The 25,417-nt window shown below is 42.6% G+C and overlaps 1 protein-coding gene across 2 annotated transcripts in view; it reads left to right on the plus strand.

Moving 5' to 3' along the window:
* Window positions 1-5,511: 5,511 nt before the first annotated feature.
* FHIT (fragile histidine triad diadenosine triphosphatase) overlaps window positions 5,512-25,417 on the plus strand; it is a 1,452,058-nt gene continuing 1,432,152 nt past the window's right edge. For both annotated transcript variants that reach the window (XM_088027739.1, XM_088027740.1), the window contains exon 1: window positions 5,512-5,635. The gene's annotated coding sequence lies outside the window, so the exon portion shown is untranslated. The remainder of the gene's footprint in view (window positions 5,636-25,417) is intronic.

The raw sequence follows: 25,417 nt of genomic DNA on the forward strand, positions 1-25,417 counted from the left end.
GAGCATGGAGCCTGATGTAGGGCTCTAGATCATGACCTGAGTGGAAACCAAGGGTCGGATGCTTAACTGGCTGAGCGATCCAGGCACCTCCAGGGGAGGGATTTTTTAATGACTTATTTACTGCTGTGTCCTCTAGAACCTAGAACAATGCTGGGGGATACAGTAGGTGCTCAATAAATAATTGTTGAATGAATTTTTCTGTTTGCCTCAAAATCAAGCATTCATTTAATAGTTACAAGGCTCTCAATCGCCCTTTAGCAAACTAAGAAGTGTGCTTGTGAAACCATTCTGAGCTGACTCTTAGGACTCCTCCAGCTTCTTTCCCTACGGCCCTACTCCTGAGCTCTGGCACTTGTCATGTCCTGTTGCTTCTGCCTAGAACTCTTTTTTTCCTCCACTGTAGGTAGCAGAATCGACTCATTCTGGTATTAGCTTCTAAAGCATCACATAGATTTGTTCACCTGTTTACTTGTTTCTGGTTTCTATTACCATACAATATCAGGGACTGTGTCTAATTCATCAGTGAATCCCAGCCCAGTGCACAGTGGCTGGCCCGGAGTAACCCTTAGTACATGAAAAACTGGGCTGAAGTGAAGTTGCATCCCATTCTGCACTAAGTCCTCTATGAAAGAAATATACTTTTTAATTTTTAAGAAATGTTTTTAAAGCGTTTTTTTCCTCAAGAATGATGAAATGTAGTGAAACCAGGGCAATGTGTTTAGAGGCATAATTTCTTGAAAGAGAGTGATGAAAAATCATAGCTTATCTTTGAGCCACCCTGGTGAGATCACAGCTTGGACACTGAGCTTAGTTTTATGCACCGTATGTTCTAGGTAACTGGAAGATGATTGCAAAAGATGGCAGTAAGAAGGATTAAGTGTGATTATTTATGAGGCATAGTTAAAAGGAGACAGCATGCATATGTTCACTAACTATAGGAAATAGACTGATCTCTAAATATCTGATGAACAAATCCACCCAAGGAATATATTTAACACAGAACAACAAAGGGATAAGTAAGAGGAGAGAGTAAAAAAAGGGAAAAATTTAGAGAATTTTCAGAATATCACGAGATGGTTCTTATTAACAACCAGATTTCTCCCGTAACAGCCAAAAAGCTGAATGATTATGGGCTGAGAAATTTGTGAAGGAGACGTGAGCATCTGGGTACAGCTGTTTCCCAGCCTTTTTTATGCTTTGTATTACAGAAACAACACATCATTTTTTTTTCTAATACAATGTTTTCCTATTAGAAATGATTTCACCAGTTAAATGAATATCCCCAAGTTCTGGATTATGACCTGTAACATACAGTTGAGATGAATTATTCAGGGAGTTGATCTCTTTGATCTCGAATGCCTTTCTAGTTTTGAAATTCTATTTCCATGGTAAAGATTTTCCTGGAGATCCTGTGTGCTTGAAGAGGGTGCTGTTGGGAATATTTGACTTAAGTAGAAGACCAGTAGACCATTGACGTGACCACTGGTCTTTCCACACATCAGGACAGTCTCAAGCTTTGTGATAATGGGAGGTTTTTGCAGGGTCACTTTTGTCTCTTTACTTCATGGCTTACCTGAGTGTAATGAGTAGTACAATGTGTCAGGCCCTTCTAGTACTTGCCCTATTTGCTTTGTATTTATTGCCTATCTAAAACTGAGTAAGACATAAACAAAGTCTTGCCTTCATGAAGCTTACATTTTATTTGGAGGAGATAGATGATAAATAGACAGACAAACAAATGGTGACTAACTTCAAGTAAAGCTATTTGCTCTGAAGAAGTGCTATAATGGCACAACCCATAGAGGTCTTGCACAATACTCTTTCTAGGTCTGAAGACCACAGTCTGTGCACTTTTAATGATAATTTCTTAAAGATCTGAAGCCCTTTATTTGTGTTTCTTCAATATCATGAAATGAATAACATATTGTCTTCAGCAATATTTCTTTGAATTCCCTCTTCTCTTTTTCTTGATGTCCTTCTTCCCCTCTCTACTAAACCCCAGTCCCACTGGGGCCTCTCCTGAGGTCTCCAGAGAGTTCCCAGTGTGAGAGGCTTTTGTTGCTATAGATTTTGTTTGGTTTGTGTGTGTTATTGAGAATTTAGAAAGTGCTATCTTAATTTTTCACGTGATGAAGTATACAAGGTGGTAGATTGCTTTTTTGTTTGGTTTGGTTTTGGTATGTGTTTAAGTTTGGAATTATTCTTATTCTGCTAGTCTCAGCAATGAGTTTAGGGTGACCCAGAGCCACCTGGAGCAGATACTCTTGGCACCCTGCCAGTACCGCTATTCCCTCACCATTTCAGGATATACCAGCCTGACTTCCAGTGGCAGCACCTGTATCTCTGGCTTTCTCTGGACACTGAGGCAACTCCGCCCGCTCAGACAGCATACCTAGAGATCTAGGGACTTAAGTGCCCTGGAAAACGGCCCCACATACCGACTGATGGGAGTTAGTATTTAAACAACCTCGTTATTTTGTCCCTTTGGTGGGATAGCTCAGTCTATGGCACGTGTTCTACATTGTTTTCTAGAGTTCCCCAGGAGGATTAAGCTCAATCACCACTTGTAGTAACATGCTTTTTTGTCTGTCTTCCCTTCCCTATTTCACTTTCCTATTCTACTGGTGTTTCCTGCAATTACTGACTTGCACTTGAATATCTGTCTCAGGATATACTCCTGGGAGGACTCAAAGATACCACCTCCTGGTGATTATTAATCAAGTTGCATATCAGACAGTCATCCTGCACTGATTGTCTTGACACTTGGACATCCTGGGTCCAAGGCAAGTGCCATGTGTTCATGCTTCTTATGTACGTATCTGTGTATTTCTGAAGGTCATGGCTGAGCCCAGCAAACAGCATCACCCACAGTTCACGTAATACATATATGTTCACACTAGGCTGCCTAACAATGGTTTAATAATCATTAGATACCACTGTTTAGATCCTGAATATATTCATGACATTTGCCTTTTGATTGCTAAGTAGAAGATGTAATGATTATAGGTTGATGCTATCTCAGGAGAAGAGTCTAGTTGTTGAGCTTTCCATTTTCATATGGCTCAATGATTCCTTCCACATTTAAGTCTGGCTGCTGACACATGTGTTGAAATCTCTCATGCCACTTAGCTGAGGAATGCTGGTACCACTGAGCCGAGTCTGTGCTCATAAAAGCTAGAAAGAACTGTTTTGTTATAGGAAACAACCCCAAATTGACAGATTAGGCTAGGAAGCCTGAGCAGGGGTTTTAATTTCTATGCACAAAATTAGTCTTACAAATTGATCACATTTCTGTTTCATCTGTGATTGTTTTCAATTTCACCTAGTTATTCACAATTCTCTAGTATTCTTTGTGGCCATGGTGTCTGTGTGATGACCTGTAAATTGACCATAATCCACAGTGACATTCTCTGAGAGCCAAACTTCCTAGGACATCAGTATTTCACATCAGGACATTTTGTAGGACACCTCGCTACTCTCCATGGGGTTCAAACATCAGAAAGGATGAGAGATCTAAGACTTGGTGTAATCACCTGCATGTAATGAAGCAGGCCAAAGAAAAAAGTGATGCAGAAAAAAAAGGGAAATTGGGATGCCTGGGTGGTTCAGTCAGTTGAGCGTCTGACTCTTGATTTTGGCTCAGGTCATGATCTCAAGGTTGTGAGATCAGCTCTGCATCAGGCTCCATGCTGGGCATGGAACCTGCTAAAGATTTTCCCTCTCCCCTCCTTGCTCTCACTCTCTCTAAAAAAAAAAAAAAAAAGGTTCTCTCCTTCTCCCAGCTTGGTCTCTCTTAAAAAAAAGGGGGGGGGGAGCAGGGGCACCTGGGTGGCTCAGTCGTTAAGCGTCTGCCTTCGGCTCAGGTCATGATCCCAGGGTGCTGGGATCGAGCCCTGCATCAGGCTCCCTGCTCAGCGGGAAGCCTGCTTCTCCCTCTCCCACTCTCTCTGCTTGTGTTTCCTCTCTCGCTGTGTCTCCCTCTCTCTCTGTCAAATAAATAAAATCTTAAAAAAAAACGGGGGGCAGCTGGGTGGCTCAGTCATTAAGCGTCTGCCTTTGGCTCAGGTCATGATCCCAGGGTCCTGGGATCGAGCCCCGCATCGGGCTCCCTGCTCGGCGGAGAGCCTGCTTCTCCCTCTCCCACTCCCCCTGCTTGTGTTCCTCCTCTCGCTCTCTCGCTGTCAAATAAATAAATAAAATCTTAAAAAAAAAAAAAAGAAAAAGGTAAATGGTGTCAGGATAAGTAGGGAAATATCTCAGTGTTTGTCCAAGTGTAATTGCTCTTTGTTTCTCCTTAAATGTAAAAGATGACTGGCAAATATATTTTCTTCCTTAGAACTAGGTTTGGTAGGAAAGAGAAGAGAAGCAGGCAATCCTGATGGGAGGTTGCTATAAGAAGCATGGTATGTAGTACCAAGAGTCTGAAGGCCAGGATTCTAGTCCCTGCTTATGAGCTGCATGACCTTGTGCAATTATTTAGCTGCTCTGAAATTTGCAATTGCATTTATTGCAAAATTAAGTTTATTTCTCATACTCCTCTAGACTAGAAACACCTTAAAGTTAGGAATTGCATCTGAATCAGTGATTTATTTCTCCAGCATTCTAGACTATATTGAGAGAATGATTTTGAATTTGAAAAGAGAGCAAGCACAAGGACCCCATGGTCGTCAAGAGATGGATTTAATTGATCTGCACTGAAGAAAGGGAGAATAGAAAGTAAAGGCTACTCTAGATTTCATTCAATTAAAGTATATTTACTGAGTGCCTACTATATATATACCAAACATACTTCCAGGTGCTAGAAGTATTGCAGTAAGCAGAACAAAAATCTTCATCTGCCTAGATCTTTCATTCTGGAGGACAGGACGATAAAAAAAGATAAATGAATTACATACAGTGTTTGGTAAGTACAAGTGCTAAGTAGAAAAATAGCACAAAAAAAGGAAGGAAGGGACAAGGGAGTTCCCGGTGCAATTTTAGTTAGGATTCCAGGAAAGGCCGAGCGTAGTCGTAAAGTCGATCAAGTAAAGGTCTGCGAGCCCGTGTTATGAGAAAAACATAAAGAAAAGAAGGCTTAAGGATTCAAACACGATCCAGAGTGAGTAGAGGAAGTGAAAGAAAATCCAACCTGTGAGGAGTAGTGGGGCGTGGCGGGGGAGGGGTGGTAAGTTAAACACGTTTAGGAGGAAATAAGGAGGAAAAAAAGGCAGCACAGCCTGAAGAATCTTATTTCTTTTGCCATTTGGAAAAAAAGAAAGATTGTGAAGTTTATGACAAAAATCCCTTTCCAACGGGATTGTCACCTCAGCTGCTCTCCGGAGAGAAACAATATTTCTCACCCCTGAATCAGAGTTATTGTCATTATAGCTTCTGATTGGCTCGGTGTAGGCGCATACTTTATGCCTATTGGCCCTCACTTCTGTCCTCAGGCCAGCGGCCATCTTAGATTCCGCCCCCGCCGCGGCGCCATCTGGGAATTGTAGTACCCTCTCCGTTCCGTCCAGTCGCGGGACTTTTGCCCTCCTGTTCCCGGGTCCCTCAGGCGGCCACCCTCGTGGGCACACGCCCAGGTGCCGTTCCTGCCCCGCGCTCCCTCCCTCTGCCTTTCACTTCCCAGCTGCCAAGATCTTGGAAGGTAGGGGCAGGGGGCAAGCCCCAGTCGAAGAGTGTTTCTGGGGTGCGGGTCTTGTTTTCCACGCGCGTCTGGTCCATACACCCGCAGTCCAGTGGGGCGGGGTCTGGCTTGCACAGCTCCTGGGGTGGTGGTGGTGGTGTGTCTGCCCCAAAGACCCTTCTATCCCCTGAACCTCAGGACCCGTTCTGACCACCAGCCCTAACCCGCCCCTCATCTGCTGCATAAGGGTGTAAACTGAGGCATGGGACCACGCCAGCGGTTCCAGGGACGCCCCAGCGCCCAGACCTGGTGGTGTAGTTGGCAAGGGCCGCTTTTGCAGGGTTTGCCAGTCTCACAGGCAAGTAGCAGGAGTCGCTGCCCCAAAGAACTGTATTAAACACCCAGCTCTGGGTTCCCCAAAGGGAAGGGGCTGAACGTGTGCCAAAGAAAGGAGCCAAGTAGGTAGAGGGAAGGCAGAATTTTGGGAGTTATCTTACATTTGATGTTTTAAAAACATTTTAAAAAGCAGTGAATTCTTTCTGGTGGGGTAACTCGATTCCAAGCTCGTTTGGCATTTTATGGATTAATGTAGTTTTTATATAAAAATATGTGGGGATTTTAAACGTATATCCGTGTGGGGCCGGGGGGGAGGGGGGTGGAGAGGGGAGGCTGGTTAGTGGAACCGGAGTTGGAGGCTCCTCTCTAGGATCAAATTCTCCATCTGGTGTGTTACCTTGGACCAGCCACTCAGTGTTCTATCTTGGAAAAGAGAGCTTAAAGATCTCTGCCCAAGTGGCCCAAGGATGCTGGTTGGAGCGGAAAGCTAAATGTCTTGTTTGTGTAAGTCTGCCACTTGCAAACTTACTGCTTTGTTATTCCGGATCTCTCAAGAAATGTGCTGGGGACCAGCAGAAAATGATCCCGGTGGTTGTAGAAAGGCCCTCACCTGTGCTGGGCCTGGGACTAAGAGCGGCCCCTAGTCGCACCTGTTAAGCCGGGTGTGCGCGCACTCTCCCTCTGCGACTCCATTTTACCGCTGGCGGCCTGCGTAGCGGAGGCGTCTGGGAGTTGGAGTCCCGCTGCCTGTTTCCCGGAGGGTTGGGACTCCATCTCCCAGCGTGCCATTTGGTGCGGCGAGGTGTCTCCTGGGAAATGAAGTTTCATTTCAGCCGTTTTGTGGATCGGCCCTTTGACTCGGAACTACAACTTCCATATGGCCCTGCGTTTTTGGCTGCCCCCTTCTGTGTCCACCGGCTGTGAGCGGGGACTAGAGAGATGTTTAGGAAAAAGTCTTTTGTTGTTGGGGAGTGGAGAGATATGTCTAGTAAAGATGTCTTTTATTATTGTTGCCGTTGTCATTGATTGTATATGCTGTTACAGGTATTAGAGGAGTATTGTATAGGCTTATCCAAGTATTAGGGAATATGCATGCTTTCAAACACGACTAACATTTGACAGTTTACAAAATGTTCACATTACTTCTTTTCATAACACCGTACCTCCCATCTGTGGTTGAGGAAAAACCTTGAGAAGATGATTTGTCCTCGGTCACACACCTAGTAATAAAATGTAATATATGTGTATTTATTAATATATATTACAGTTAGTAACTATAATTTAATCCTCCCAAAAGCTATATGAGAGACAGAACCATTTTATATGCTTTTCACATATTAGAAAACTAAGTTAAGCAACTTGTCCAAAGTAACTCAGCTAGGGAACAGAAGTACTCAGATAACGTAGTCTGTTTAACAGTTTCTGCTTAAAAAAAGACCCCGCCTGGGGCGCCTGGGTGGCTCAGTCAGGAGCTTCTGCCTTCAGCTCAGGTCATGATTCCAGGGTGCTGGGATGGAGCTCAGCATCAGGCTCCCTGCTCAGTGGGGAGCCTGCTTCTCCTCCAACTCTCCCTGCTTGTGCTCTCTCTCACTCTGTCAAATTAAAAAAAAAAAAAAAAAAAGACCCCACCTAACAGAGCGAGAAGGGAGTCCGACGTTTCTGAGTACAGAATTTGGAATCTTTCCATCATACCATGTTTCCTCTGTAGTCAGACTAAATGTTAGAGCAGCAAAAACCTTTGAGATCATTTAAATTTAAGACAAAGATCTTGGAACAGTTCCTGGCATATAGTAAAGGTTCCACAAATGTTGGCTATATATAGCTTTATAACACCTTTATTTTAGAGATGAGGAAACTGGCCCAGGTGGTAAAGCCATTTGCTCAAGGTCACACAAGTTGGTTTGTGTCAGAGATGAGACTAGACCCAAGTGTCTTATTTCCAAGTCCAGAGTTATTTTCATTCTACCAGCAGTCAGCTAGAAGGAGCACCAGATGTGAAACTGTTTAGATAATGGTTTCTCTTCTAATTTGTTCTTTGTAGGCCACAGGCCAGGACCAGTTGTTGTAAAGTCTCTTCTTATTGGTAAGGTTGTAATGTTTCATTAATTCAACAAAAGTTTTTTTTTAAGATTTTATTTATTTATTTGAGAGAGAGAGAGAGACAGAGAGAGGGTGAGGGGCAGAGGGAGAAGCAGGCTCTCCACTGAGCAGGGATCCTGATGCGGGGGCTTGATCCCAGGACTACAGGATCATGACCTGAGCCGAAGGCAGATGCTCAACCAACAGCCACCCAGGCGCCCCTCAACAAAAGTTTTTTGAACATCTTTATATGCTCATTTTTCTTCAGGTGAAGGGGCCACATGGATTAAAGTAGCTAATGGGTTAGGGCTAGAAGGACCTTAAAAATCATCTAATCTAACTCCTTCATTTTATAAATGAGGAGGGGGATCCATGATCTTCATCTCATGCCCTTTCTGCAAGGAGACAGGTTTCTGGAGGCCTCATAGTAATGTATGTGACCTTTCAGGCTCATGATTTCTTTTACTTGGTGTTCTCATCCTATTCTTATCTCTGTAAGTGTTTGCTGGAATTCTTTAGGAAATGTTTCTGTACTCCTCTCTTTATTTGTATATACGTGTGACTTCAGTATGCTCCCTTTCTATTTTGGGAATGTCTTGTTTTGGCTCCCAGTGCTTTTTTCTCTTTTGTTCTTTCAGACCCTTGAGAACAAAATCTGATACTGTGTTTGTATTCATACAAGTTACGGTTTGACCCTCTAATATGGGGTATCAGAAAGGAACACATGAGTTGTTTGAATTATGTACTACTTCTGTTTTAGAAGACACACAGTCCCTTTCAATTATGTATTCATAGATACTAAAGCAGGTAACTCACCTCGTGTGTGTGAAAGTTGCTTTCTACCTAGTTAGATAATAAACTAACATTTTTATAAATTATTGGCTAAACATTCCTGAAACAGTCACTATGGGCGATGGTCTCCCCATCCCTTCCTGTAGCACCCTGCCCTGCCCAGCACTCTCCCAGCTAACAGCTTCCAGCACGTGCTTGACCACAGGTAGCTACTGAAAAAATATTTGTGAAATTGCATTCATAAGCACCCCTGAGCTCTGTTCCCACATCTTTTTCTTGAATCTCTTTTAAGATAGAAATGCTTTGAAATATAAGATGTGGCAGGTTACTTTCCTTTCAATGTCTACATTGCGAAGAAAAATCTCAGCCTTTGAGGTCATCTTCTAAGGGGCTGTTTCTTTGGGAATGTTCATGTCTGTGATTTCTCAGATGAGAAAGTGATCCAAATAGCAAAACATAGCAAAGAGCCATAGGGAGTGGTAGTTGGAGGCCTATGATTTAAATCCCAGCCCTGCCCTAAGAGGCAGGTAACTTAGCCCTTGGTTTCTTCTGTAAAATAGGGATTATAAGCATTTCTACCCATTAAGTGAGGATAAAGATTAAATAAGATAGTGTTTTTAAAACCTTGAGTGTGTTGTCAGGTACTCAGTAGCTTGTACTCAACAGATGAATAGTAGCTCTTATTTTTGTTATTAATGTAAACAATATATGAAAATACATCGTGGTTATTCACCATTTAAACTTGAGGCAGGTATCTGCTTCATAAAAGGATTTGCCATTTGGTTTCTTAGAATAGCAAGGTTGGCCATCCCATTTAAAGTATGAAGTTAACCACAACTTTGATAATCGATCTTGTTGGCTCAGTCATACTCTGTGTGGGTAGAGCGATAGTGAAGCTTTTGACTTTATGTTGCCTTCTGAGAGGTCCCTGATCTGTGGTTCCATCTCTTTATTGAATCTTGGATTGAAAAGTGGCCTGCCCCTGTTGGTGGGGTCTTCTGTCTACTTCTGGAAAGGACTGGGCCTATTCCAGGTGTCTCAGGGTTAAAGTGAAACAGTCATCACCCTGTTGGTGAGTAACCGCAGGGCAATGGACATGTGGGCATGGCAGCGTGTCTCTCTAAGGCTGACAACTGCAACAGCCATGAGGTTACTGATAAGGAGGTGAGTGAGAGAAGAGAGGTCTCTGGTGTAGGGGACAGGAAAGGAAAAATGGGAAAGAGTAAAGAGCAGATGCGCAAAGGGAACAGCCTTTGCTGTTCAGTAGCCTAAGCATGTACTTATTCAGCACATTTATCCTGCTCCTAGCTCTGTGCCAGGCACTGCACTGTTACTCGCTGGAGATACAGCAGTGAATGTGGCTGACATGAGTTGGTTGTGGTGGTGGGTGGTGGTCAGTTTTAGGCAGGGAAGAGCTTAGAGGAAGGAAGGAAAGCAGGAAGGCAGAAAGGAGGGAAGGGAGGGAGGAAGTAGGAAAGGAAGAGGAGGTTATTGGGATTCGATGAGTGGAAAGAAGATCTCTGTGTCTGGGGTATAAAAATCACTGGATTGGGGGGATGTGGGGGGATCAGGCTGCATAGGCACGCACCAGAGATATTACGCAAAGTCCAGTTACCTGTATTGTAAAAGCATTCTGGACTTTATTCCAAGGGCATTTGGGAAACCATTTAACAGTCTTAACTGGGGAAATGAAATGATAGGATTTGTTTTTTAGAAGTGTGGATGCAGGGGCGCCTGGGTGGCTCAGTCGTTAAGCGTCTGCCTTCAGCTCAGGTCATGATCCCAGGGTCCTGGGATCGAGCCCCGCATCGGGCTCCCTGCTCCGCGGGAAGCCTCCTTCTCTCTCTCCCACTCCCCCTGCTTGTGTTCCCTCTCTCGTTGTGTCTCTGTCAAATAAATAAATAAAATCTTAAAAAAAAAATAAAAGTGTGGTTGTAGTAAAGATGATGAATTTGTGAGAGAGAATTGTCCAGGTAGGCCTGTGTTTTTTAACTTTAATGTGCATATGAATCTCCTGCTGATCTTAAGCTGTGGGTTCTGATTCTGTACATCTGGAATGGGCCAGAAGTTCAGGATTTCTAACAGGCTGATGCTGCTGGTCTGTGGACTGTACTTTGAGGAGCCAGTACTGAGGAGACTCTTGAGTGGTCTAGATGAGAGATGGTAGTGGTTAAGAGAATGGACTCCAGAGAGTCACAGACCTGGATTCTAGTCTTGCTTCTATTAGTCACTTGCAGTGTGATTCTGTGAAAGGTGTCCTAGTCTCACGGAGCCTTAGCCTCAGTTTCCTTATTATCTGTGAAATGGAGGTAATAATTCCTCTTGCAGAGCAGTGTTTTAGGTTTCCAGTGAGGCAACCCATAGAGCGTGCTTGGCACTCAAGAAACAGTAGCTTCGAATTTACTCTTATTGTTGTTAATAAGTCTGACCTCGTGCACCCTGCTCCATGTTACCTTTTTTTTAAAAATCATATTTTGAATACTAGATGGAATAGATCACTTTTTTTGGGGGGGGGTGAGGGAGAGAGGGAAGAGGGGAAGAAGGAGAGGGAGAGAGAGAATCTTAAGCAGGCTCCATGCCCAGTGCAGAGCCTGATGCAGGGCTCGATCTCACAATCCTGAGATCATGACCTGAGTCGAAATCAAGAGTCAGTCACTTAACTGACTGAGCCACCCAGGCACCCCTGGAATAGATCACTTTTAATTGTACCATTTTTGTTTTTATCTCGCATGTGAAGTGCCAAACTTCTTCAGTCCTTGGTAAAAACTTGAGTATTATGGGCAACTAGATATATTTCTCCTGTGTAATCGAGACTGTCTAAATTTGATGGAAAAAAACCCTGGGATCCTAAAGTACCATCTTATATCTGATTACGATGGGAATTTGAGGCACTTTGCCTCCTCATGTAAATTTATTTAAGCCCAATTATAGTGCCTCCTTCTTTACATAATTTTAACCTGTTTGGATTGCTTTTCAACCAATGGTTCTCAACCCTTGCTGCAAGTTCAAGTCGCCGGGGGCTGGTCCCATCCAGAGAAATTGAATCAGAGTGTGAAGGGGAGGTAGGCATTGGTATTTTCCTTTTTAAGTTTCCCATGTGATTCTGAAGTGCATTTAGGAATGAGAACAACTGATTCTAACAACAGAACATCATGAAATGAATCAGGTATAGTCTAACAGGTGAAAGTCCTTTGCGGGGAGAGAAGTATCTAGAAAGTAGCATTTTGAAGGCTTTGGGCGTGAAAGAGATGATAAGCCTTGTCACAAAGCTCTCCTGGAATTTGATGAACTAACTATAGGTTGTGTTCTGGGATTTTTTTGAAGTGAAATCCATGCCCCACTCTCTCCCCCAGTGCCCTTGTATCTCTAGGAGTGCTCACTTGAGTCAGGATTCTCAGTTTTGTTTCAGGCTGTGTTTCTCTACCTGATAATTAGTTTGTTTTATTCCTCATAGCTGAAAAAAATATTAACCCATTAAAACTACGTTCAAAAGAAAGAAACTGAGTTACATGCTTTCATGAGCTGTGGCTGTGTTACCGTAAAGGTTTAAACTATTGTTCAGATAAACTACAACCCATTTTAACCAGTAACATTCTTTAAATTTTTATTAAAAAAAAAATTTTTTTTTAATTAAGTAGGTTCCATGCCCAGCGTGGGGCTTAACCAGTAACATTTGTACATTCTAATTCAGTAGCCTGAAATGAATGCTTCCAGAGAAGCTACCTATTATAAAGATTAGTTTCATTTTTAATTTTTTAAAAAAGATTTTATTTACTTATTTGACAGAGCGAGAGCACAAGCAGGGGGAGCAGCAGAGGGAGAGGGAGAAGCAGACTCCCCGCTGAGCAGGGGGAGCCCATTTAATTTTTTTTTTTATAGGTACCCTCACCCTCCATTTCATGGCAGAATAATTAGGCTAATTTGGTTAAATGTCTTTAATTTGCTGGATTATCCATAATGTATGGGGACCCTTTCCTTTTAAAAGTTTCTTTTTCCTTATAGAAAATATATGTCCTTAGGTTTGTTTGTATCTGAATATTTGTATTTAAAACCTTATATCCAACATCCAGGAGCATTCTTGGCCTGAATTTCTATTACCTGCACCATAATTTCATTTTTCAGCCTTTCCTGAGCCTTTTTACTCACTAGGAGGTCATTTCACAATGTAGTTGTTTTATTTTTCTACTGTGTTGACTTAACAGAGAGAAAAAGAGAGTGGGAAAAGCTGTTTTTGTTGGAGGGTTTAAAATAAAGTTAAAAAATTACATATTTTAGGGATATTTTGTACATAGGCCAAAGTTTTCTTTTAATGATATATAAGTAGGAATGAAAAGAAAAACGAGAAACTTGCTAAGAGGTTTGCAAAAGGCCCACGTTGATGGTATTCTGGAACTTAAAGACTCTTTCTGAGTCTATTTATGTGTTTATTAGTGTTCCTTGTTATGGATTTACCTCTTTTTATTAACAATCAGATTTCCATTAAAATTCAGTGTATTTTGCAGTTTCTCAGACTCAAAGCTATTGGAGCTAAAACCTATCATAGATAATGTGGAAGTATCAGTACTCCCTCATGAGGTTTAATGCATGCATATTTTAGTTGGGCACAGTTTGGAGGACAGTATGGTCTGCAGTCATTTAATCACTGAAGTGTGTGGTATATGGTAAGAACAAAATTTTCATTTTCTGCAAGACTTAAAGTCTTCTTACCATGTCTTCATTTTGGGAACCCCACTCCCCAAACCCAGAACTCAATGCTGTCTTAAGTCCCCACATTAAAGCAGGATGGTACCTACTTGGCTGTGCCAGGAGACATTTAAATGATACCCAGAAGCAGGCGATTGTGTCTGTGCTTGGAGCCCAGAGGACAGGCAGAGGAGGGGGGCTGGAACCTGCTGGAGTAAGGTTGTTTCTCTCAACTCTGGAGCCTGGGCAATTCCTGTTCAAGTTCTCCCGGGAATGAAGCTGGTGGATGGAGAGGTAGTGATCCTAAGGAGGGCAGGAAAAGGCAACCGAGAGGTGGAAAGACATGCAGAGCCTATGAAGAGGTATAACAACAAAAAAAGATGGTTGGGTGGAGGGGGATGGAACGTTTTTTGTTTTTACAAATATGTCTGTGAATGGTGCCCTCCGGAGTTGTGCTGTGCACAGCTTGTGTGGTCCTTACACAGAGAGGCCGCCCTGATCAATGGGAGGTCCTGGAACCTTCAGAAGAGGGGAAGTGATCCTGGGGTACCAAAACAACAGGTGGACCCTGCGCTTTGAAATCACAGTTGCTGGGATCTGCTGACTGAGCAGGTAATATCAAGGCCCGGAAGCTTCAGCAGCCAGTGGCCACAGAGAAATCTGCAGCTGAAGCTGTCTCTAGGCCCCTTGGGGCAGGGCAGAAAGCTTCTTCTAAGCTACGGCTTCCTCTAGGCTCTGAACTTGGAGGGACAACCGGCCAACGCTTCCCTGGCCTAGAGGAATTAGCTGTGTTTGGCTTCCTAGCGCAGATGAAACAGCTGAGTCCAACTCCTGTGGGTTGGGGACTGGCTGGAACTATATGCAAAGGCCTGGTGAGGCCAGAAGCTTCTGCATGTCTTAAAAGCTCCCAGGTAATGCAAATGCTGCTGGTCCGTGGGCCACACTTGGAAAGCAAGGCTCCAGTTCCTTATGGCTCCTACTCTGTTGCTATTCTGTTTTAATGTCATGAATAAATAGCATTGCTTAGGGTTCACAAATACATGTGTCACTCTGTTACAAGTGTGAGGGTGATCTTGGGCAAGTAGTTTTGCTTTGCAGAATTTTATTTTCTTCTCCAGAATGGATATAGTAGTACATACCTCATAGGTAGGTATGAAGAAAATGGGATGATCTATATAAAATATTAGCACAGCACCTCTCATATAGTAATTTCTTAGTAAATGTTAGCTTTTATTTTTATTATTATTATATTTTTCACTTTTATTATTTTTAAAGATTTTATTTATTTGAGAGAGAGAATGAGAGAGAGAGAGCACAAGAAGGGGTAGGGTCAGAGGGAGAAGCAGATTCCCTGCCGAGCAGGGAGCCCTATGCGGGACTCGATCCCTGGACTCCAAGATTATGACCCGAGGTGAAGGCAGTCGCTTAACTGAGCTACCCAGGCGCCCGCGTTTTTATTATTTTTGAGCTCAGAGATCGAGATCTATAAACGAAGGCAAGTGCCTCTACCAGTTACCAGATGTGGGACCATGGGTAGGTTTCTTGACTAAGTCTATTTCTTCACTTTTAAATTGGGGGTTACAGTGGTAGCTGACTATGGATGCTGTGAGGGTTGAATAGGCTGTGTGTATAAAGCCCTTGGCATGTATTAGTTACTCTCACGATTATAATACAGATCACTGGATTTGAGGGGTCTGCACAGCAGCATCTGGTACTTGGGGTTGGCCAGGTTTCTGTGACACTCTCTTGGTGTGGTAGGAGCTGCCCGCACCAGGGGCAGGTTAAGTGGAGAGTGGGCCCAGGATTTGGAAGTATGTAATACCTGGAAGTTAAGGTAAGCAGGCAGGTAGAATGTGGGATGACAGCCTGGTAACAGGTCCAATAGCAAATCCGAGTCGATGCTGATGCTTGCGCTGACCATGGATCTCACTGGGCTCCTACCTGGATAATCTCTGACCTGCCTCGAGTCCCAGTTTCTGTACCTAATCTCCAACTATATTCTTGCCAGTTCTTATTGCGTGTGAGTCATTTCCTTGCTCATCATTAACATATTCACTCAGGAAGCATTTACTGAGGCCTGTTGTATGTCAGGCACTGTGCTAACTGTGGTTCTACCTCGGTGAACAAGGCAGGCACAGTCCCTGCCCTCAGGAGTCCAGTGGAGGAGATGGACAATATTCAGGCAAACAAATGCACATATAAGATGCCAAGTACTAGGAGGGAAGAGTTGAAGGTACTGTGATATAAAAGGCGGTGGGTAACCTATTAAGATAGGGTAGCCAGAGAGGAGGAGCTGATGTTTGAGCTGAGACCTAAGTAAAGGACGAGTGGGAGGCAGCCCTATGAAGAGCCGGTGCAGTGGTATTCCAGGCAGAAGGAACAGCCTGTACCCGGGCCTTACTTGGGGAAAGAGCTTGACATGCTCAAAGGGATGAAAGAAGGCCTCTGTGGTAGGCTATAGAGACTGAAGAGGGGCTGGCACTGGGTGAGGTTGGCCTGGCTGCATAGGGCCTGGAGATCAAAGTATGGAGCCTGGATTGTATTGTCTGGGTGATGGCTCTGTCCCTGAATCTTACTACTGTGATCGGAGGTGTGCTCTTTGCTGTCCAGACCTTCCTTCTGTTGACATGCTGCTCTGAGCACCTGCTTCCCGACTTCTTTTTCCTTCTGTCTTGTCAAAACATCAGTTATGGTCCTGGCTAATGCCTCCCTAATGCCTGCCATCTCCATAGGCTTCTCTTTTACCTGTTTACTCACTCTCTGGACACTAGGTTCCATGTGTAGAACTCAGTCCCTTTTCACTTCAGGGTATTTGCTATACCCACTTCTGCCTCTGATGGGCTATCAGGCCCATCTCCCTCCTGAACTGATCCCTCTGCCATGTGGCAATGAAAATCAAGAACAGAGCCCTTGCCCTAGGGGTGCAGAGGAACAGAACAAAAGAGAACAAGGAAGGAAGAAGAGCAGTTTGGGGTCTGTCGATGGGTGGAAGAAGAGATGACAATTTTTATAGGTTGGAAGGCAGCTTGAAGGAAGTTTGTTGAATTCACCTAGTCTTGTCCCTTGAATTTACGAATTTGAAGACCTGGTTCTAGAGAGGGGAAGTGACTTGCTCTGGGTCACAGATGCGTCAGTAGCAGAATGATGACCTTTTCTCTTAGTCCTATGTAGGTTAGTTCCTGTGTCTTTAGCTTCCTTAACTTCTACTTTTTTACAGCTTTTATTTAACCTCTGATTTTTGATCGGTGCCCTCGTCCCTCTGGACTGTAAGCTCTATGAAGGCAGGGGTGGTGGCTGTTTTGCTGATGCCACCTCCCAGCACCTGGTCCCTAACTTAGAATTTGATGTTGAACTTTGTACTGTGCCTCCTACTTCTGGGCTCTGCTCCATTACTTCTCTGGTTAGCCACGTCTTGGTTGTATAGAAGCCTAGGTAAGTGAAATCTCTTGAAGTCCTGGACCTCAGCTCCTCTTACCATTCCTTGGATGGTACAGCCTCCCATTTCCTCCCCTTACTAGGGAGAGTGCCTTGTTTACTGTGTTCATATTGTCTGTTTTCCCTCTTTAGAAATTTGCTCCCTGAGTGTGTGGACTTGTTGGTACTGGTTCCCTGCTCTGTCTCTGTGCATAAAGCAACACATGGCCTATGGTGCACAGGATGGTATGTCTCATCATTACCGTCAAGATCTGGAAGTCTGGGTTGCCTTGAAGACTGCTACGCCATGTAGATGGCCATTTGTGCTGTACAGATAATGCTGGGAGTCAAGAAGTGGCTCATAGAAAGGGAGTAGGGAGAAGAGCCTACCCTCTGGCTCTGAGGACTGACTCTTGTCTGCTTGTCATTAGCTGTATAATCTTGAGCAAAGCACTCAACCTCTCTGCATCTCGCTTTTCTGTAAAATGAAGATGGTAATACTACTTAGCTCTTGGTTGTGAGGATCAAATGAGAGGGTTGAGGTGAAGCGTGCCCCTGCACATCTCCTGATGTGCAGTCAGCACTCAATAAATATTACCTTCGTTAAACCAGGAAGGTGGCTCTGTCTGTCTACTCTTGCTTACTGGTCATTACACATGGGTGCCAGTGTTCACTTTGAAGATCAGAGCTACATCTTTCCCATAGTGCTGTGTTATTTGATGGACTGTCATATTCTCTTTGGTCATCAAATAAGTGTAGGGGCCATCAGTTCTGGCCATAGAAAGTTTGCTGAAAATGTTGATGAACAACAACCCAGGGTTCAGCACAAAAAAATAAATGCTGGTTGATGTTCAAGATAGAGGAATATAAATCAGAAAAGAAACACATCCACCATACTGTAATATTTAAATGCCTTCTCATAAACACTTAGGATTCTCATTAGTCCAACATCAGAAAAATGATAAATATTAATATTTGTCATCAAAGGAAAGCTTAGAAATCAAAGCAGAGTAAACAACTGTTGTATTTGAAGGATTACATAATACTGAATGAATTTTAATTCGACACCACCAAAACTCTATTTTTTTTTTTTAAATTTCTCCATGGGACAGTTTAATTATTTTTATCCATCGCAAACCTAGGAAAGGTATGGATTTAGTAGGAAAAGATTCAGGGGACTTGCTCATTCCAATCATGTTCTCAAAGACGGGCTGTTTTGTGTCTTGTGTCTACAACAGAGACCCACATGTCCTGGAGCCACTCTCCTTCTCTCATCTCTTTCAGATCTCCAGACCTCCAGTTTGCCTTCAGGAGACTCATCCTGGAAATTGGCTCTTGATAGATCGTGAAAGGGCACTGGGAGCTTCCTGTCTTGGCTGTGGATTCCTTCCCCAGTCCTCTCTCCTCTTCCCAGTTCTGAATGTGCCAGAAGCATGTGCAGTAGTCCCCGGAGTCAGCAGGGAACAGTGGGAGAGACAACAGGCTGGTGCCATCACTGTGAGGCAGTCAGGCTTTCCCTTGCTGCTTTCCCAGTGTCTGACATGGCTGACTCAGTGTGAGAGGGCCTTATCGTGTCACCGCAAGGATATGTTACAGGGAGTCAGGAGCCCTGGGTTTTCATTCTGGCTCTCATTGCCTTGCCCACTCTGGGCCTCTCTCTGGGCCTCCCTTTCACATCTGTAAAGTGAGGGGCTTGGTTGGATCTGATAATTCTGAAGTCCTCTGCCTCTCCAACATCTTATAACCCCAGTGGAGAGCTTTGGGAATCTGCTAAGCCTTTCCTTGTTCCCTCTGCAGAGGGGCAGTTGCTTGGAGTGGCTGATGTTGGGGCCAGACAAAGCCGTATCTCGCCTTAGCTAATTTACTTTAGTTCTTTGTTTCTTACCCATTATTGGGAATAGTACAAGGTTGTCAGAACCACAAGAGATGATGTTGGGAAGTCCATTGCTGTGTTATTATTATTGTTATGTTATTATGTTATTATTGTTATATATTATGTTTCTATCTGGACTCAGGACTTTTCTGTCTCTTTGTGCCTCAGTGTTCTCCTCTACAAAATGGGAGTGATAAGACCATACCTCATTGGTTAATTGTGAGAATAAGATAATACATGAAAATATGTAGGACACTTCCTGGTATACAGTAAGTACCATATACATATTAGTGATGATTTTAGCTCTCATTTTTACTATTAGTCGCAACACCTAGAATAATGTAGTGCTTTTTGTAAAGAATAAGATAGGACAAGGCAAATGGGAGTAGTTACCTTCTCTAATACACATGCTGAAGCAGATTTTCAGTGGTCTGAAAGATCCACCATTTTCTCTAAGCAGAGCATTTAACCTAGGGAACATTAAATAAATGATGTCAAACCTGTATGTCAGAGTCAAGTATCTGTATCCAACATGGGTCCTTACAATAGGATCCTGGAGGCTCTTCAGAATCTAATGTTCCATAGATACAAAGGCAATGAAAATAGTAACTGGAGAGGATATCTGCACCTCCCATGTGTTCATAGCAACATTATTTACAGTAGCCAAGATATAGAAACAACATAGGTGTCTGTTGATGGGTGAGTGGTTAAAGAAGTTGTGGTATATATATATATATATATACACACACACACACACACACACACACACAATGGAATATTATTCAGCCATAAAAAATGAGAATGGATGGACATCATTGAGGGCATAATGTTAGGTGAAATAAGTTAGACAGAGACAGACAAATACTATTTGATCTCACTTACTTGTGAAATCTAAAGACAAAACCAAAACCAAAAACCCCACGCTAAACTCATAGAACAAGATCAGGTCTGTGGTTACCAGAGGCAGGGGGCGAAGGGAGCGGGGGAAGGAATTGGAAGAAAGTGGTCAAAAGGTACAAGCTTCCAATTACTTATAAGACAACTAAGTCCTAGGGCCGACACATACAACATGATGACTGAAGCCAATACTGCTGAGTGCTACACAGGGAAGTTGTTAAGAGACTAGATCCTAAGAGCTCTCATCACAAGGAGAATTTTTGTTTTCTCTTTATTGTGTGTATATGACAGGATGGTTGTTACCTAAATCTGTTATGGTGATCATTTCACAATATATGTAGATCCAGCCATCATGCTATGTACCTTAATCTTATACAATGATGTATGTCAGTTATTTCTCAATAAAACTGGAAAAGAGACAAATCTCCAGTGGGAAAATGGGGAGAACAGAAGATAACTAAAATGGTTGAATGCAGATACCTCTGGGGATGACAGCTGGGGAATAGGAAGAAATGAGGCAGAAGATCTGTTTTTGTTTTTGTTTTTTTTCCTAAAAGCTATGTATTGCCATTTGATTTGAACGGTTATATACTTTACCTTATAATAAATAAAAAATATTTTATTAAAAGTAAAAAAAAGAAATCTAATGTTCCAGGTCCATGAGCTATCTCCACATATAGGTTGAAACCAAGTTAGAAGAGAGGTTACTTTTTATCAGATTATTGTGGGTCGGGAATGAAACTAAGACCTTTGTGTGGATGCTCTCATTTCATCTTTAGGGGAATTCTATGAGGTAGATACCCTTACTATCTCTGTTTACGTATGAGAAAACTGAAACTCAGGGAGGTTAAGTAAGTGCGTAAGGACACCCACCTGGCAAGTAGTAGGGCTGGGAATGCGGACCCAGGTCATGTGATTCAGGAGCTTGCGCTCTGCTAGCTGCCGCCCTCCGATGGTAGAAAGGTCAGATCTGCATGATAGCTATGATTTCTGTATAATGAAGTCTAATGGATCAAGACAAGGATGTAAATGACTTGCTTTTTATCAATGACACAGCAAATCAGCATTAATTTTTATTGTTTTCCAAGATCATTCCATTTTATGTAAGGGAATGAATTTCAATATAGAATAGACTTATTTAAGGAAACATCAGTATTTTTCTCAAATTGGCAGCATCGAAACTGTATTTATGGAATTAAAGAAAACATACTGCATTTATATAATGCAAGTTCACTTGGAAACCTAACATTTCTTTATCTTTTTTCTGTATCTTGGCTTGCTGCTGTTGGCATCAGTCTATTTTTAAAACACAAATATAAATTGTTTCTTGTTAACTCCATTGGATCTGCAGGCAGATACTAGACTAAGTTGTCATCGATGAGGCCAACATCTTGGTCAGAGGGCCCACATTATTCTATGAAAAGGGGGTATTTAAAAAAAAACTTCTTACCAACTGCATAAGAAAATAAATTTATTTTAGAAGATTTAAAAAGAAGAAATGCTCAAAAAATAAAATGGTATTGCCATCCCACCTCTTCATGAGAGCACTATCTATATTTCAGTGGGTACTCTTTCCATCCTTTTTTTATTGCATGTGTATATTTGTCCTGTTAGTTTTCTAAATTGGGATGATACTTCACATACAGCTTTGTTACCTGTTTTGCACTCATCAGTGTATTGTGTATGTGTTCCCATGCCATTGATGACTGCGAAGTACTCCACTGATGGAACCTGTGATTATTTTTCATCCTACTCCAGTTGTTTTAGCATTGAGCTTTTCCCACCTTGATTTCTGATGTATGTTACTGAAGAATATTTGCATGGATGCATCATGACATCCCTGATTCTTTTCTTCGGATACACTCTCAGAAGTGGAAATGCTGGGTCATATCGTAAGCGGTAGGAGTAGCTCCCTCGTCTTTCCACAGTTCACTGCAAGTGATGCTACCTGTGCACCTAGACTCCCCACTCACAGCATCTCCTGGGTTCTGTTTCCCAAGAACGTCAGAGAATCCTGTGGAGCCAGAAGCTGGTGGGGTAATTAGTCAGTCTTCAGGCTGGACTTGGCAATCAAAATAAACATGTTGGACTACCAGGCCCAGCCTTCACATGGTCTTTATTAGTTAGTATGTTACCTTGTTAGCTCAGAATGCCTCCAGCTGCAAGTAACAGAAAACATGACTCCCAGTGGCTCAAAAAAACAGAGGATCATTTCTTCCCCAGAAGAAGAGACCTAGATGTATGGGGAGTTGGGTGGGGGGTTGCGGAGGAGGCTGGCTGTGGCTCTAGTTCAGCAGCTCAGAGATGTCAAGGATGTATCGACAGTGTTCTTGGCTTTTTCTTACTAGTCACAGGATGACTGCAGCTGAAGCAGAAGTCATGCGTGTGTTCAGGGAATCAGGGAGGGTTGGGAGAAGAGAGATGGAAGTGATACATTCTTGATCCTAAGAATTGTTAGCCTGATTTTAAAAAGTGATGCTTTTTTTTTTTCTCTTATTGCAGAAGTAATGTATGATCATTGTAGAAAATATATTTCACCCATAATCTTGCCACCAGGAGGTAATTACTGCTCTCATTTTGGTGTTCATCCTTCTAGTTTAGTTACAAGTGCACAGAAAGTGGATTACCCATTGATGGACTGCCTTGTAACTGGCCTTTTTAATCAGCATCCATCTTAGTGCCTAGCACCTGGTAGATGCTTTACAAGTTTTACTGAAAAAAATTAATGAATGATTTCAAAGATACACTATGAATATTTTTCTGTATCACCAAGTATTTGTTCTAGAGTATAATTTTTAAGAGCTGCATAACACTCAATTGTTTGAATGTTCCATAATTTCTTTGACTGATTCTGTTATTTTAGGTGTGGACTTTTTCAAAATTTTAACTATGACAATTCTGTAGTGAACGTCCCTCTGTTTGTTGAACAGAATGAACATCTCTCATTATTTCCTTAGATAAATTCCTTTCAGAAGTGGAATCACTAGGTCCAAGGTCCAGTTTTAAAGTCCTTGGTGTATATCATCAAACTGCCCTCTTTGTATGCACCGTTTTATATTATTGCCCACAATGAGAGTTATTATAACCTTGTTTTATTTTTTTTATTTTCAGTAGACTTAAATTTTTTTTCTGAGTAGGTAATGTGTTCATCTGGTTCAAGAATCAAAACAATAGGAAAAGATATAAAGTTTTGCTGCCCCTGTGCCCATACCCCATCTCTGCCCCCATTTCCCTTAGGGTAGTCACTTTGGTTAGTGTCTTTTGAGCTTTTTCTGTATTTTTTAATGTACATAGGAAAATATGTATCTAAATTACTTTTCCTTTTTTACAAAAAAAGTAACATGCAATATACACTCTTCTGTACCTTACTTTATTTGGTTTGACTGCTGTATAATGTTCCATTATGTGAATCACTCCATAGTTTTATTTATCTATTCTCCAGTCTGGCCTTATTTGAAACCCGTATATTTTCAGCCAAACCAGGCCCAAATGAACTGTGATATTCTGGCCCTGCGGCAATACCAGTAATAGGAACAGGCTGCCTTATCTTAATTTCCTAACCCTACTGCCTGGCCTGCTGCACATTTTGACTTTGCTTCCCAGGGTGTAGTTGGCAGGGTCTGAAGTATTCCGAATCCAAGGAGAGAGAAAATTATAAAGGTGGGTTTCTCCTCTTTGAAGACCCCCTGCCCCTCAACCCCCCACCAGCTTGGCTTGTGAGATATTTCATGTTCTACTTTGGGTAAAGAATACCTCCTCCATTCTTATCCAAGGGATGGTGGCTCCTCTAGGAAATGATGTCCTGTGTACTTTTCTTTTTTTTAAGATTTTATTTATTTATTTACAGAGAGAGACACAGTGAGAGAGAGAGCACAAGCAGGGGGAGTGGGAGAGGGAGAAGCAGGCTTTCTCGTGGAGCCGGGAGCCCGATGCGGGGCTCGATCCCAGGACCCTGGGATCATGACCTGAGCTGAAGGCAGACGCTTAACGACTGAGCTACCCAGGCGCCCCTGTCCTGTGTACTTTTTAAGGAATTTCATGACATGGTTCAGGCCCACGGTGTGCTCCTTCAAAAGGCTCTGGGGAAGAATCCTTCCTTGCCTCTTCCAGTTTCTGGTGGCTCCAGGCATTCTTCAGCTTGTGGCTCTGTTTCCTTCACGTGGTCTTCTCCGTGTCTTTTCCTCTTCTGTCTCACACTGACATCTCTCTTTGGGGGCCACCGTCTGGCCCACCACAGGCTTTGAGTTTACTGCCCTGATTCCTGAATGTGTGCTCTGCTCTACTCTGTCCTGGGAAGTGCCACAGAAAAAGCCCATTTTCTCTCCCACATGATAAAAGAAAGGGGCTTTCTTGCTCAGTGCTGCCTCTTCATTGTTCTGCATAATGCCTTGTGCAGTGCAGAGGAAGTGCTCAAATGGAATGTCTTCATCAATGAGTGATCCACTGAATATATGAAGGCAGGTTTTTTCTGTCTCTTTTTCCTTTTCTCCGGGTTGAATCTCTCCAGGCACTTCAGTTGTACCTTTCGTGAAGTTCAGAACTCTCCACCATTCTTGTTGCCCTTCTGTAGGTACTTTCTAACTTGGCCAGTGTTTCTCTTAAAATATGCCTTCCAGAATGAACTCTAGATAGGAGCTAAGCAACAGGATTCTCATGGTCTGCATATGGTATTTTTTTAAAAAGTAGCCCTAGTTGTAAGGATGTGGAGAAAAAGGGATGCTCATGCACTGTTGGTGGGAATGCAAACTGGTGCAGCCACTGTAGAAAACCGTATGGAAGATCCTCAAAAAATTAAAAATAGAGTTACCGTATGATCCAGTAATTCAACTACTGGGTATCTTCCCAAAGAATATGAAAACACTAATTCAAAAAGATATATGCACCCCTATGCTTATTGCAGCATTATATTATGCTAAATTATGGAAGCAACCCAACTGTCTGTCGATAGATGAATGGATAAAGAAGATGTGGTGTATATACACAATAGAATATTACAAGGCATAAAACAGAATGAAATCTTGCCATTTGCAACAACATGGGTGGATCTAGAGGATACAGTGCTAAGTGACGTAAGTCAGAGAAGGACAAATGCCATATGTTCTCACTCATATGTGGAATTTAAGAAACAAAACAAGCGAACAAAGGAAAAAGAGACAAACCAAGAAACAGACTCTTGACTATAGAGAACAAACAGATGGTTACCAGAGGGGCAGTGGATGGGTGGGGATGGGTGAAATAGATGAAGGGGATTAAGAGCACACTTACCATGATGAGCACTGAGTAATGTATAGAATTGTTGAATCATTGTGTTGTACACCTGAAACTAGTATCAAACAGACAAACAAAGTAGCCTTGGCTTGTGTTCATTTTAGAGCAACTGCTAAATTCATTGCTGGTAATTACTAGATAAGGACATAAAACAACAGCAACAACAAACTCCCTATACTAGTAGCCCCACTCAGTCATTGAGATTTTTAGGGCCAAATTCAGCCCTTAGTTAAATGCAGTTTTGATTGATTCTGGATTCTGGGGATGCATTTTGAGATTGGAAAAAAAACAGTCCAAACGTAACACTTTGGGGTTTAGTGGAAAGGGCAAGCATACTCATGAATAAATCCAGTTTTCCCTCTCCATTCCAATTTGTTAAACCCATGGAAAAAAGTTGTGTGCTGTAAGAGGGACAAATGATGATCCAAAGCAGTTTTTTTGCAAGAACAAATCAGGATTTT

The sequence above is a fragment of the Eumetopias jubatus genome, unplaced genomic scaffold (genome assembly GCF_037043125.1).
Source record: "Eumetopias jubatus isolate StellerSeaLion01/CBP00866 unplaced genomic scaffold, mEumJub1_p1.0 scaffold_1, whole genome shotgun sequence".
NCBI classification, from domain to species: domain Eukaryota; kingdom Metazoa; phylum Chordata; class Mammalia; order Carnivora; family Otariidae; genus Eumetopias; species Eumetopias jubatus.